This window comes from Magnolia sinica, chromosome 13 (genome assembly GCF_029962835.1).
Source record: "Magnolia sinica isolate HGM2019 chromosome 13, MsV1, whole genome shotgun sequence".
Lineage (NCBI taxonomy): Eukaryota > Viridiplantae > Streptophyta > Magnoliopsida > Magnoliales > Magnoliaceae > Magnolia > Magnolia sinica.
The window spans coordinates 38,235,928-38,250,919 of NC_080585.1; positions in this window are offsets into that span (position 1 = coordinate 38,235,928).

Sequence of the window (14,992 nt, forward strand, 5' to 3'; positions counted from 1 at the left end):
TTCTAAAGTAACCGCAATCTAGGAACTTCATGATACGGATAATATGAGGGTTGAAGAACTAGTTGGTTCTCTACAAACCTACGAGTTAAACTTTAAAGCTCCTAAAGGTAAATCTATCGCGCTAAAATCTTCTAAATGTAATTCAGAAGAAAATTCTGATTCAGAAGATGATATGGCTCTTTTGGCTAAAAATTTTTTATAAGATTTTCAAAAGCAAGAAAAGGGTTGATTTTCAAATATCAAATGACAAAAAGAAGTTTAGACCCAAATCTCGAAAATCCTTGAAAGATAGTCAATGTTACAACTGTCTAGAATATGGGCACTTAGCAAATAGATGTCCTAAAAGGGACAAACCCAAGAAGAAGGGTATGTTGGCTACATGGGATGAATCATCCGATTCTGAAGGTTCTTCTGATTTTGAAACTGAGTTGGGCAATGAGGTCAAAGCTCTTATGACTTAGCCAAATTCACTTTTCCGATAATGACTCTACAAGTGAAGAAAATCTGAATAGTGAATGTGAAAATGAAGATGATCTTCAAGACGCTTACAATGCCCTATATAAGGAAAGTTGTAAAATTGCTATCAAACTTAAACTTCAAAAAGAAAAGTTTTCTAAACTCAAAAATTGTTTTGATTCACTTGTCTTAGAAAAATCACAAATTTCAGATAGTTTTGAAAAATCAAAATGTGATTTGGAATTCAAAAATTCACTAATTGTTGATTTAAAATCTGAAATTGAGAATCTTAAAACTAAAGTATCTTCTCTTCTGAGTTTAAAGGACACATGGAAATATGCCCAAGGTGATCCAAAGTTAGAAAAACTTTTATCCGGATTAAGAAAATATGGCGATCGATCCGGGTTGGGGTATGATAAAAATCTACCTCCTAAACAAAAGTATACTCCTCCTATGTTTGTTAAAGGAGAGTCCTCAAACTCAAAAGGGAAAAGTACTTATCAAGATTTTTCTAAAAATTCAAAAACTTTTCAAAAACCTAGAAACAGCCATGTCAACTTTAATCAGAATCGAAATCCACTAGCTGAAAAGATAGTTGATTTACTCAAGGAGCTATTAAAATCTAACTCTATAGGTCATTCCTACAAGTATACACAAAAGAAGACCAACTATGTTCCTAAACCCAAAACAGTTATGAAATGGGTTCCTAAAGTCACCTGCTTGGTTGCTCACACTGCTTTCAAAGCAACAAGTCATTCAAAGTGGTACCTAGACAGTGGATGCTCCAGGCATATGATAGGTGACAAAGCCTTATTCACCGATCTGAAAGATATGACTGATGGTTCAGTCACATTTGGTGATGGAAGCAACTGCAAGATTTTAGGCCAAGGTACAGTTCAACTTTTTAATCTTCCAGTGTTTAAAAATGTTTATATGTTGAAGGCCTAAAGCACAACTTGCTTAGTATATCACAAATATGTGATAATAACCATAATGTTCGGTTTTCTAATCAAAGCTGTGAAATACTAAATAATAAGGGTTCTGTAATATTAACTGGACGTAGAACGTCTGAAAATTGCTATATTATTAGCGAATCTAGCTCATCTAATCAAACATGTTACATGGTCCATACAGACGAGACTGATTTATGGCACAAACGTCTTGGACATGTACATTATCGAAATCTATATCGATTGAGCAAACGAGAACTTGTAAGAGGTTTACCCAAACTTCAGAAATTAGATAAAATATGTGGTGAGTGCCAGATAGGCAAACAAACAAAGAACTCACACAAAAAGGTGAATTCAAATACCACATCAAGACTACTCGAACTTCTCCACATGGACCTGATAGGACCTACCAGAACGGAAATCGTGGTGGTAAAAAGTACATCTTGGTAATAGTTGATGACTTTACCAGATTCACTTGGGTAGTCTTCTTAAGGGATAAATCTGAAACCCTTGAAGAAGTAAGAAAAGTTCTCAAAAGGATTCAAACTGAAAAATCCTCTCAAATCAGTAAAATTCGTAGTGATCATGGATCTGAATTTGAGAATAGCAATTTTGAGAAGTTCTGTACCGACCAAGGAATATTACATGAATTCTCTGCTCCCAAAACTCCACAACAAAATGGAATTGTAGAAAGGAAGAATAGGGTGCTTCAAGAAATGGCTAATGTTATGTTAAATAGCATGAAGCTCTCTAAAAATCTTTGGGCTGAAGCAGTCAACACAGCTTGTTATATTATTAACTGAGTTTACACTAGAAAAGATAATAATAAAACGACTTACGAATTGTGGTTCAATAAAAAGCCTACTGTTAAATACTTTCGAGTTTTTGGCAGCAAGTGCTATATTTTACGTGATCGTGAAAATTTGGGAAAGTTCGATACGAAGAGTGATGAAGGTATTTTTCTAGGATACTCTTTAAACAGTCGAGCTTATAGAGTTCTGAATAAAAGGACTGGTGTGATTCAAGAATCCATTAATGTTGTCATTGATGATCACTTAAACACACCAATCTCTAATTCAGATAATGATGAAGTACTAATCATTGATAAACCCGATACTTCATCGAATCAGACTGATTCTGAGTTAAGGACTGTTAAAGATCATCCAACAACACAAATTCTTGGAAACCCTCTCACCGGTGTTCGCACCCGTAGACAACTTGAGGATATATGTAATTATGTATGTTTTACATCCCAAATTGAACCATCTAACGTAAAAGAAGCTCCGGCTGAAGAACCGGATTGTTGCGATGCAAGATGAACTCAACCAATTCGTAAGAAATGATGTTTGGTATCTCGTACAAGACCTAAAGATAAACACATCATTGGAACAAAATGGATTTTCAAAAATAAGTCTGATGAATGTGAAAATATAATTAGAAACAAGGCTAGACTGGTGGTACAAGGTTATACTCAAATTGAAGGGATTGATTTCGATGAAACCTTTGCACCAGTAGCACGTCTTGAATCTATCAGACTATTTATATCCATTACATGTTTTAGAAAGATAAAGATCTATCAGATGGATGTGAAAAGTGCTTTTCTAAATGGCGATTTACATGAAGAAGTCTATGTTGAACAACCAATGGGATTTGAAGATTTCAAAAATATTGATCATGTATATCGGCTTAAAAAGGCACTTTATGGATTAAAACAAGCACCTAGGGCATGGTATGAGAAACTATCAAAATTTCTTTTAACTCATAATTTTCAAATGGGATCTGTTGATAAAACTCTGTTTGTTAAGAAACATAATGATCATATCTTAATGGTACAGATTTATGTTGATGATATCATTTATGGATCAACTTGTACTGACTTGACTACTGAGTTTACAGATTTAATGAAATCACAGTTTGAAATGAGCATGGTTGGGGAATTGACTTATTTCCTTGGATTGCAAGTAAAGCAACAACTTGAAGGAATATTCATTTCTCAATCTAAGTATGCCTTGAATCTAATCAAGAGATTTGGATTTGAAAATGGTAAAAATTTTGATACTCCTATGAGTACTACCCTGAAACTATCAAAAGACTCTAATGGTAAAAATGTTGACTCAAAACTTTATCGGAGTATGATTGGTAGTTTGTTATATTTAAATGCTAGTAGACCTGATATTTCACTAAGTGTTGGTATTTGCACAGATATCAATCCGATCCAAAAGAATCTCACTTGATTGTCAAGCGAATTATTAGATATGTCGCAAGTACTGTAAATCTAGGTCTCTGGTATCCTCATGAAACCAATGTCCAATTAGCTGGGTACTCGGATGCTGACTGGGCTGGCAATCTAGATGATAGAAAATCAACCAGTGGTGGTTGTTTCTTTATTGGAAATTGTCTAGTTTCCTGGTTTAGTAAGAAACAAAATTCTATATCACTTTCAACAGCCGAAGCTGAGTATATCGCAGCTGGTAATGCATGTACACAGCTTGTTTGGATGCAACGAATGCTAAGTGATTATGGAATTAAACAGGATTTTATGTTATTACATTGCGATAATTCCAGTGCGATAAATATTTCAAAAAATCCTATTCAGCATTCTCGTACTAAGCACATTGACATTAGATTTCATTATATAAGGGAATTAGTAGAAGAAAAAGTTATATCTCTAGAATATATTCCTACTGAAGATCAACGCGCTGATATTTTCACAAAACCTCTTGATAAAAGCAGGTTCAAAAAGATGAAATTTGATCTTGGCATGTGCATTTTAAATTGATAATTTATGCCTTCTTATATAATATTGTATATATTTGCTAGATTGTATTCCAATTTTTTGTTTAAATTGCAAGTAAATTGAATTTTTTTGGGGTTTGTATGACCAGTCGTGAGTATACACGACCAGTCGTACTACGACCGGTCGTATATACCCACGACCAGTCGTGGAGCACGGGTTTCACTTAAATGGTTTATGGTTCGTGTTATCCATGCTATCTCAAATGGTACTCAGATTTGTTTGCCTTCCTTAATCTGTCATTTCATTCTTCAGTTTCGCCTCCATCCTGGTCATAGTGACATTCCATTTGCATACTTTATGATTGTATTGGCTACTCATATGTTAGTCGATATGCCTGTTGATGAAGCACTAATCCATCATCTGATCTTCAACAATACAAATATTAATAAGATGAAGTTGGACCTGCTTCCTGAACAAGGTGGTGGTGTTGATGGTGGTCCTGAAGAAGCTGGTGTTGATATTAATATGGATGATATTTTTGAGGAACTGGATTCTGACTCTGCTAATGATCCAGATTTTGTACCATCTGATGTTGATGCACGTCTGAGTGCATTAGAAGGTAGAGTTGAGGATATAAATGTTAAGTTGGAAAACATGTCTGTTGCTCATGATTTGCAATTCAAGTATATGCGCAAATATCTTAGGCGCTTGAACAAAGGCATGCACCAACTTGATCCTTCTATTCCTGCTCCATCTTCAAGTTCTAATTCTGACTAGTTTTTATGAGACTTTTTGGTCTGTAATAACTTTCTTACTTAGCACTTATTTGCTTGGGTATGAGTTGGATTCTATTTATGTATTATGCTGAATATTTGTTCTTGATGTAATGCTGAATATATGTGATGCTATCTTGAGTATCTCTATGTCACTCTGAATATTTCTTTTGCTATACTCTCTTACTTCCTCATGTTTCCTCTCATGACTTCCTTTATTTAGTTCTCCTTTGTCATATTGTGACAAAAAGGGAGAGAATGGTTTGTTCTTAATGTGATTGTGAGGGGAGTAACAGTGGTTATGTTACCCAGGGGGAGTTAGGGGGAGTATATGTTTGATCTTGTTGAATGTTGAAACTGGTTGAATGTTAAATGTTGAATATTGATTTGCATGTATTAACCAGTTGATTTACTTTTGTTTGGTTATGTGTTTTGTCACTAATTTGACAAAGGGGGAGATTGTAAGTGCTATAGTTTATATCCCTGTAAGTTGTCAAATTTGTGGTGACAAAATCTCTGTTATGTTTTATATAACCTGCTTAAGTGAAGCTCTCTCAAGGATCAACATTCATGACTTCATGAACAAACTAAGCTCACATCAAGCAAAGCTCTCAAGTACAAGACTCAAGATCTTGAATGAAAGAACTGATTACAAGACAAGACTCTTGAATGCAAGAACTGCTCACAAGACTCAAGCTGAAAAGAAAAAGAAAGTATAAGGCAAGACTCAAGCTGAACTCAAGACTCAAGTTGAAAGTCAAGCTGAACTCAAGACTCAAGCTGAAACTCAAGCCACTTTCATGATTGAGCTACTTCAAGGTTTAGTTTACATCAAGACTTCAAGGCTCATTCTTCATAGTCTCTTGTTTCATTGTCCATACTTCATGATTGAGGTTTGTTTGACCATAGGATGACCTTAGAAGTAGGTCATTTCGGATACATAAGTCGAATGTTATTTTACATGTGATTGGTCTGTTCTTCGACCAGTCTTAGGTCTGCTTCGACTAGTCCTAGACTTGCTTCGACCAGTCTAAGAAAATCCTCGACATCGTAAGTTTGTTACAAATTCCAGGATAAAATCATAGCCTTCAACTAGTCACGGAATGCATTCGACCGATCGTAAGAGCAGTGTTTCGCATCTTCAACTAGTCGTAGAATCTACGACTCGAAGTCCAACGAACCTTTAACCTACGACCACTCGAAGGAAACCTACGACCGGTCGTAGGTGACCTACGACGATCGTAGGAGAAGGTACGATCGTAGAACGCCAAAGTATATCCCGAGGATTTTTCAAATATTCATAGCTTGACTAGTCGAAGAGCACTCTAGCACGAAGACCCGATCTTCTCACCTATAAATAGAGCACGAATTTGAAGAAATCATCGATTTAATTATAGTATTCAAGCCAATCTTCGTCAAACTTCGAGAGATAATTTGTGCTCCATCTAAGCTAAGTGTGCTTATTTAATATCTTCTTTCCTTAGCTTTATTTTAATTGATTTTGTTTCTGTTATTCCAATCTGATTTGAAAAGAAGAATTGTTATTCCCTTTCTTTGGAATCAAAATCAATTAAGGCAAGCCATGTTTGGTTTAATTTAAAATCAATTAGAACTAGAACCATTGTAATCGAGTACTGGACATTGAACTTGGACATTCAATCATCTACTTTGATTTGGTTCTACCGTGTACTACAACGAAGAAGATATTCAGGTATTTTACATATTGTAAATTCCTTTCTATTATTTTGGTTTCTTTCAAGATTTGCCAGAAAAATCTTGTTATTTTGGTTATCTGAGGAGAGCCAGGAAAACTCAGAAGTGGGGGTTTTTTTTAATTGTGTAAGCCCACATACAAAGACACAATTGTAAGGGTTTTGGGTGAACCTAGGAAAACCTATCTTTAGTGAACGCTAATATCCCCTGTGTGAGGATATTAGGAGTGGAGTAGCTTTTTGTGTGGCTGTTGGATAACAGTTGGTGAACACACAGGCGAACCACTATAAACCCTTGTGTTGTGGTTGATTGTTTTTCTCTTCTAATTGTTATTCTTTTTGTGGGATGTATGTATGGTGGTGAATGTTGTAATTATTTCAAGCTTTGTGAGAATGTTGTAATAGCTTAGAATTTACTTTCTGCTATTCCTTTATAAGCTTGATTTTCAATTTCATTTGAAAGTTGTTCCAGCAAGGTTGCCCTGCCATTTTTATGGTGTATGGCTGTCCCTAGAACAATACATCTTTAATTACAAGTTATTTCATTTCAGTTTATATTTAATTCTGTATTCCTCTTCGATTTGAGACTTGATACAAAGACCTTTCTAGAAATAAGGTTGTCCTACCATAACGTTTGTATCAACCTCTCAAGATCTGAATTTTGAGGTTGTTTTACTTTCCTGCATTGTTATTTAATTTGGCTATCATTTTCTTTATTATTCCGCTGTTATAAGTTTTTATTTGGCATTGTCCTATTCACCCCCCCTCTAGGACATATAGCTTGGCCTTTTCAAGAGTGGATTCCATCACCAAACCATGCCCAGGAGACAAAGCAACAACAGAATTAAACCAATTACCAACCAATCAACAATGCATGAAGTTTAGGAAGGGTACCGTCATCCGACCATGCCCATGAGACAATGGTGAACAACAGGGCTTCCTGACGTCATAAACATCAAAATGAGGAAGAAAATATTCAAAGCCATTGCAGACCCATTGTAATTTCAGTCACAACAGACCATTAAAGACTAAAAAATATTCCTTCGATAATCAAGTAAAATCAAATTCAATTCATAAATTTAATAGTTAAATCAATGCATAAAAATATAGTCTTCCATCTCACTCCAAGCTTCACCTCTTAGCCTAGCTAAAAGGTTTAGCCTAGCATGATCATGGTAGAACCAAAGAAAAAAAACATCAAAGGAAAGAAATAAAATAAAAGGAAAAGAAAAAGGAAAAACTGGATATCTCTCTCTCGTGCAATCGTCTAGCCACGAAACCTGCCAAGCTTCCTTCTTCTCTTTCCTCCCCTCTCTCTCTCTCTCTCTCTCTCTCTCTCTCTCTCTCTCTCTCTCTCCATTTTATATGTGCCAGGGCAGTGCAGACGGAGGTTTTTTGGAGAGAGACCTTGCTTGAGTCAGACTTTACACACGCCCTCTGCTGCGACGATACCTCACGCAGTCATGAATGCGGCGTCTCCACTCTTCTTCTTCTTTGCTTTCTTTCCAAAAGGACAATGTCCTCTAGGAGTTTTTTGGCAGACCTACATGATGAACGGTTCAGATCGTCTGTCCGATCGCCCCCAAGAGCGCACAACCTGCCGCAAAAGCCGGACAGCGTCCGGTTGCGAAACAGGGTGCATAAAGCTCTTACACTGTACTGATGGTGGGGCCCACATCACTTTTGTTTTGAGAAATTCATGCCGTCCACTGCATTCTGCTCGAAAAATCAGGTGGGAATCACTGTTTTTGGATCAAAATCGGTGTGGTTCATGGATGCTTTCATTCAGCCGTCCATTCCTGCGCTTGAACGGCTGGATTTCTCTCCTCGCGATCTTTTGCAATTCCGCCACCTAGGCAGTGATAAGAGGCGTCATGGGGATCTGATGGACCGTCCGGATTGGACCGTTGAAACACGGTGGTGGCCCACAAAAGCCAACCGTAGATGACAGCGTCGTTTGCTGTCACGACAGTTGCCGTTTTGGAGAAGGAAGTCGGTCAAAACCGACTTTGACCGGGTTTCTTAATCCGGTGCACGTTGAGTGCACATATACTCTGTACACATGTGATGCTCATGGGCCTTCATCATGATGGTCGTGAGAAATTCGTTCCGTCCATCCATTCTATCATATCATTTAGACCGTCCAGACCAATTTTGAAGCATATCCAGATATCATGCGGGCCCCACATAATGATTAAAGGGGCTGATCTGTCCGTTGGGCCACTTTCAAAGGGATCCAATGGCTGAATTTTGACGTGTACCGTTGGTTTTTGGTCCTCGAGCCATGTATAAAGTTTTGAGCCAAACAGATAATGGAAACCCAGTGATCTTGCATTCTGGCTGACTTTCAGGCTGCTTGAGCTTCAGTTTCTCGATTTTCGCAGATCTCTGGCGTATAATTCCGTCGATCTTGGTCCCCTGGAGTTCGTCCCTTGCCTTGGTGATTCTGGAGCGCCAAATCCATGCATTTAGCACCCCGATCCAGTCCCAGCTCGCAAATCCACCTTACAACACAAACATGATTAAAATGGGCTATTAAACGGTACCATGTTCATAAGTCCAGGCAATAATTGGGTCTGATATGCAATATTTGACCCTTAACATTGTACTCCTCGTAAGTCTTGTAGGAAACTTGAGTCCTCACTGGTCAACATGCTCTATTGATTCATTTTTCAATATAATCGAATAATTTGAGGTCCATTTAACAATATAAATACCCATGAACTTTAGGAGTGACAATGGGCTGGGTGGGCTAGGCTGTCTTGGTGACCTAGCCCAAAAGGGCTTGGGCTTAGGCCACTAAACTTAGTCTCGAGGGTTAGTCTATGACTTAAAATCTATGCCTGTTGTATGGGCCGGGTTGGGCCAAGACCAATGATGAATAGCCCGGTTCGCATTCCTGGCCCAACCCGTTTCCCTAGTAGTACATAGGTATTAGTAATAATATGAAAAACTTCGATATTCTAGTAGAATGTCATGGATGAAACGCTGACATTAATAAACTGTCCAAATTGTGAACCCCAATTTAAATGGTGAACAATATATTGATGTACTTATTTAAGTCCATCAATGTAGTGGATAATTGGGTGGGTCATATGCTTGGTTGATTAATGATCTTATTTCCCAGGCGTGTACCATTGAAAAAATTGATTATCTAAAGAGTATCATGGTTCATAAACATGCACTCACCAATTATATGTCAATTGTACATGTAACATACACATAATTTTCCTTTAAATTATAGAGTCGTCATGGTGTGGCTCAGCCTTGTAAGGCTAGGGCTAGGGCTGGGTTAGAAATATGGTTTAGGGCTCTAGGGTTGGGCAAGGATAACCAGGGCCTGCCCTAGCCTAGCCAATTGCCACCCTTAATGAAAATAAAGAAGATGAGAATGTTGTTGATGTCTCAAATCTTTCAACAATAGGGTCTGTTAATGCCATCGAGAGCTATTTGAGGCCATCGACAGCTACTCGATGCTATCGAGAAAATCCAGAAATCCCATGATAGTTGTTGGATAGTTTGCAGTGTTCTGCTCAATGACATTGAAGGGGTTTGATGCCATCGAAGTTCCATCAAAGTGCCATTAGAAAAATTTGAAAAATCCATGTGAGTCCCTGGAACATTTTGGTGTTTAGTTCGATGACATCGAAGATGTTCAATGCCATCGAGGGTTACTCAATGCCATTGAAGTGATTGGACAGAGTTCGTAGAGTTGTGTAAGTGTGGGATTTGTTTCCTATTTCGATTGTGATTCTCATAAAGGCTATTTATGTGGTGTAATCAGGAATAGGGGGTATCTTAAGGGCTTTCAAATTCATTCCTAGGGTTTTAAGGCTATAGCTTGGGTGATTCGAGGCTTGTTCAAATATGAGTAATCTCTATCTCTTGTAATTTTCCACTTTCATAGTGCATTACTGTTGCTTTGTGCCATGATTTTTTCCCGTAAGGGCTTTTCCACGTTAAATTTGAAGTGTTTGTGATTGGACTTGTTTATGTGATTGGAATACTTTGCTTGATTCATCTCTGTGTACTTCTGCGGTCCCCCAACAAGTATTATTAGAGCTTAACGTTGGGATGCAGATTAAATTTGAAAGCATGGTGTCAATGACTTCTAATCTTATGTTCAATGTTGAGAAATATTTCATGAAAAATAATTTTGAACTATGGAAGGTTAAGATGACTAGTCTCTTAGTTCAACAAGGATTGGATGATGCACTCCTTGAGAAGCGGTCAGAATCTATGACAGATGATAATTGGAACATGATGGATAAGAAAGCGAGAACATCTATCCAATTGTGTCTAATGAATGAAGTCTTCTATAATGACATGAGAAAGAAAACTACAGTAAGTTAGAGGACATTTATAAGAAGAAATCTCTTGAGAATCGCCTATACCTAAAGTTTCAGTTGTTCAATTTGAAGATGGAAGAGGGTTGTGATGTTGAGGACCACATTTGTAACTTTAATAAGGTAATTTGTAAATTGTTAGATGTGGAAGAAACGATGAAAGATGAGGATCAGGCATGCATCCTGTTGAATTCTCTTTTCGCTTCATTTGAGTCATTTAAAGACTCGTTATGCATTAGTAGATCGACCCTTAGCGTCGATACCATTATCTCTGACCTTTGAGGAAGGGCAATGAGAAAGAAAAATGGTGACATGGGTGCCTTCACTGATGTAGTGATTATGAGGGGGTGAAATTCTAATCGGGATAATGGGTCCTCTCGATCAAGGTCTAAATCCAAAGGCAAGGGCAAATGAAAGTTGAAGTGCTAGAATTGTGGGATGTCTCGGCACATAAAGAAGAATTGTACAAATCATAAAGTAAGAAAAGAGAACTTAGAGGCTTCTTACAGGGAGGCTAATATTGCGGAGTCTGATATAGGTAATAGTGGTTATGATGTGTTGTCAGTGTCCATCGTTGGACAATTATACGATGATCATCTGGACAAGTAGATTTTGGATAATGGGGCATCATATTACATGACTCCTCATTGGAGTTGGCTCACCAGTTACAGAGAGTGTGATGGTGGCCAGGTATTTATAGGCAATGACAATGCATGTATCATTGTGGGTGTTGGATCGGTGCGGATCAAAATGTTTAATGGCATGGAGCATACTTTGACCGATGTGAGACATGTTCTTGATATGAGGAAGATCTTGATATTTCTTGGAGCATTCGAGGCACTTAGGTGCAAATTCACTGGGTTTGATCATGTCCTTAAAGTTTTAAAAGGAGCACTCGTAGTCATGAAGTCAGAGAGGAACGGGAACCTTTACAGGTTAATTGGGAGTATTTTATCGGGTGGAGCTGTAGCTTCTATAGCAGATTCTATGTCGACACGTATGTGGCATGCACGTCTGGGCCACATGAGCGAGCGGGGCATGAAGGTACTTTCTGATCATTGTTTAATTCTATCTTCTAAAAGTTTGAATTTTAATATATGAGAGCATTGTATATATGATAAACAATCTAGGTTGTCTTTTAAATCTGGTAAACATGTATGTAAAGGAATTCTTAACTATGTGCATTCTGTTGTATGGGGGCCGACGCCCGCTGTTTCCACTGGAGGGTCGTCATGGTTCGTCACGTTTATTGACAAATACTCCAGGAAAGTGTGGGTTTATTTTATAAAAAATAAATCCGATGTTTTTACTAATTTCAAGTAGTTGAAGGCAATTGTGGAAAAACAGATATGACGAAAAGTGAAGGTATTAAGGACAGATAACGGTGAAGAGTTCACTTCAAGTGAATTTAATCATTACTGCAAAGATGAAGGGATTGGGAGGCACAAAATAGTGCTCCACACATCAGAGAAAAACAGTTTGGCTAAGTGGATGAATTAGACTCTTGGAGAGGGCCCGATGCATAATCAGTAATGCTAGGTTGGACAAAAACTTATGAACTGAGGCCGTTAACACGGTTTGTTACTTGGTGAATCGATCCCCTTCTATGACTATTGATTGTAAAATTCTAAAGGAAGTGTGAAGTGGTCAGTAGGTAGACTGCTCGAGATTGCGTGTGTTTGGTTGTGATGCTTATTCTCATGTACTGTCAATTGAGAGAGAAAAGTTAGACCAAAGAGCCGAAATGTACATCTTTGTTTGCCATGTTAGTAGTGTAAAAGGGTATAGGCTGAATGACCAGGTCACACAGAAAATCATTCTTACTCATGACATCAAATTCAATGAAGGATTCTTATTTCGTAAGGATGGGCACGAGGAATCAAAAAAGTTGGTGGTGATTGTTGAATTAGACAAAGATGAGAAATAAGCTGAGATAAATATGCAAACAAAGGTATATGAGTAGGTGGAGCCGCCACTTATAAGAAAGAATCCACTACGGGATTGTAAGTTACTAGCTAGATACATTGATGACTCAAATGTCACATTTTCCCTCATTACAAATGAGAGGGATCCGTCTACTCTTCAAGAAGCCCTTGATAAGCCTGATGCTAAAAAGTAGAAAGCAACAATGGATAATAAGATGGAGTGCTTGTACAAGAATGAGACGTTGGAGCTTACGGAGCTTCCTGTCAGCCGTAAAATGATCAAGTGCAAGCGGATCTTCAAGAAGAAACATAATAAGTACAAGGAAAAGTTGGTTGCGTAGGGTTACGCTAAGAGAGAATGTGTCGACTTTACTAAGATATTCACGCTAGTAGTAAAACAAGTATTTATCAAATTCGGTTAGCGTTGGTTGCCTAATACGATGTCGAGCTGGAACAGATGGATCTAAAAACTGCCTTATGATCTCGAGCTGTAACAAATAGATATGAAGACTGCTTTCCTGCAGGGAGAATTGGAAAAGAAGATCTACATGAAGCAAAAAGAAGGATTCGAAATAAAATGAGCAGAGAACAAGGTTTGTAGGTTAAAGAGGTTGTTATACGACTTGAAACAATTGTCTAGGCAATGGTATAAAAGGTTTGATTATTTCATGGTGAGTCAAAAATTCACTATGAGCGAATATAATCATTGTGAGGATCCCCCGGTTCTTGTAGCCCTGATGTATTCCCTAAGAGAGTGCAGTTGTAGAAACGAACTCAGAAAACTAAAGTTTACAAAAGGAGTCACTAAAGCCGACTGTAGTCTACGGAAGTGTTCTAAGGAGTGTCTATTACAAGACACTGAGTGTGACAAATTCATTATCGTGATTTTATACATTGACAATATACTTATCACCAGTCACAGCATGTTTGAGATTAATTTACTGAAAATTCAATTATTAGGGATATTCGAGATGAAAGATCTGGAGATTACAAAGAGGGTTCTCAATATTGATATACACAGATATAAGAAGAGGAACATACTTTAGTTGTCTTAGAAAATCCTTGAGAAAGTGTTGATCAAGTATAAGATGGATAAGGCAAAACCGGTTAGTGTTCACCACATGGCTCACTTCAAGTTATCTTAAGAATAATATCCTAAAATTGATGAAGAAAAGCAGATTATATCTCGTGTGCCTTATTCGAGCATGGTTGGTAGCTTGATGTATGTCATGGTCTATACTAGATCAGATATTTCACATGCGGTTGGTGTTGTTAGTAGATATTTGTCTAACATTATAAAGCAACACTGAGAAGTGGTGAAATGGTTACTTTGATACATCTGAAGTACGCAAGACTACGTCTTATCTTTTGAGAAAACAAGGGCCAAGTTACTATATTATGTGGATTCTGATTACGCGGGTAGTGTGGACAATGAAAGGTTGACTTCTAATTACTCATTTGTATTAGCAGGTGGAGTGATCAGTTGGATATCAAAGTTTCAATCTATGGTGGCGCTTTCCATAGCCAAAGTTGAGTATATGGCAGTGACGAAAGCATTCAAAGAATGTGTTTAGTTAAAGAGGATGATAAATCAGTTGGGTCTTCAGCAGGAAGTCTTACCGGTCAATTGTGACAGTGTAAGCGCGATCAATTTAGTTAAAAATTTTATTTATCACTCACAAACTAAACATATTTATTGATGTGCATCACCATTTCATCCGACAAGTATTCGAGAAATATGCGTAACTTTAGAGAAAATTCACACGAATTTGAATCCAGTCGACATACTCACTTAGGTTGTTCCCTCGTAGAAGTTTAAGTTTTATGCAACTTTTCTGGGCTTAAAGAATGCGTAAAAGGAAGATGGAGGTGGCACGAGATGTGATGATGGAGCTATATATGATGTAAGGTAGAATTAGAGATAAGAAAAAGAAGCTATAAAGAATGAATATTAAAGACATGGTGGAGATTGTTGTTGATGTCTCAAATCTTTTACCAATAAGGTTTGTCAATGTCATCGACAGACCATTCGATGCTATCAAGAGCTGTTGGATGCCATTGACAGACCATTCAATGCCATCAAGAGTTGTTGG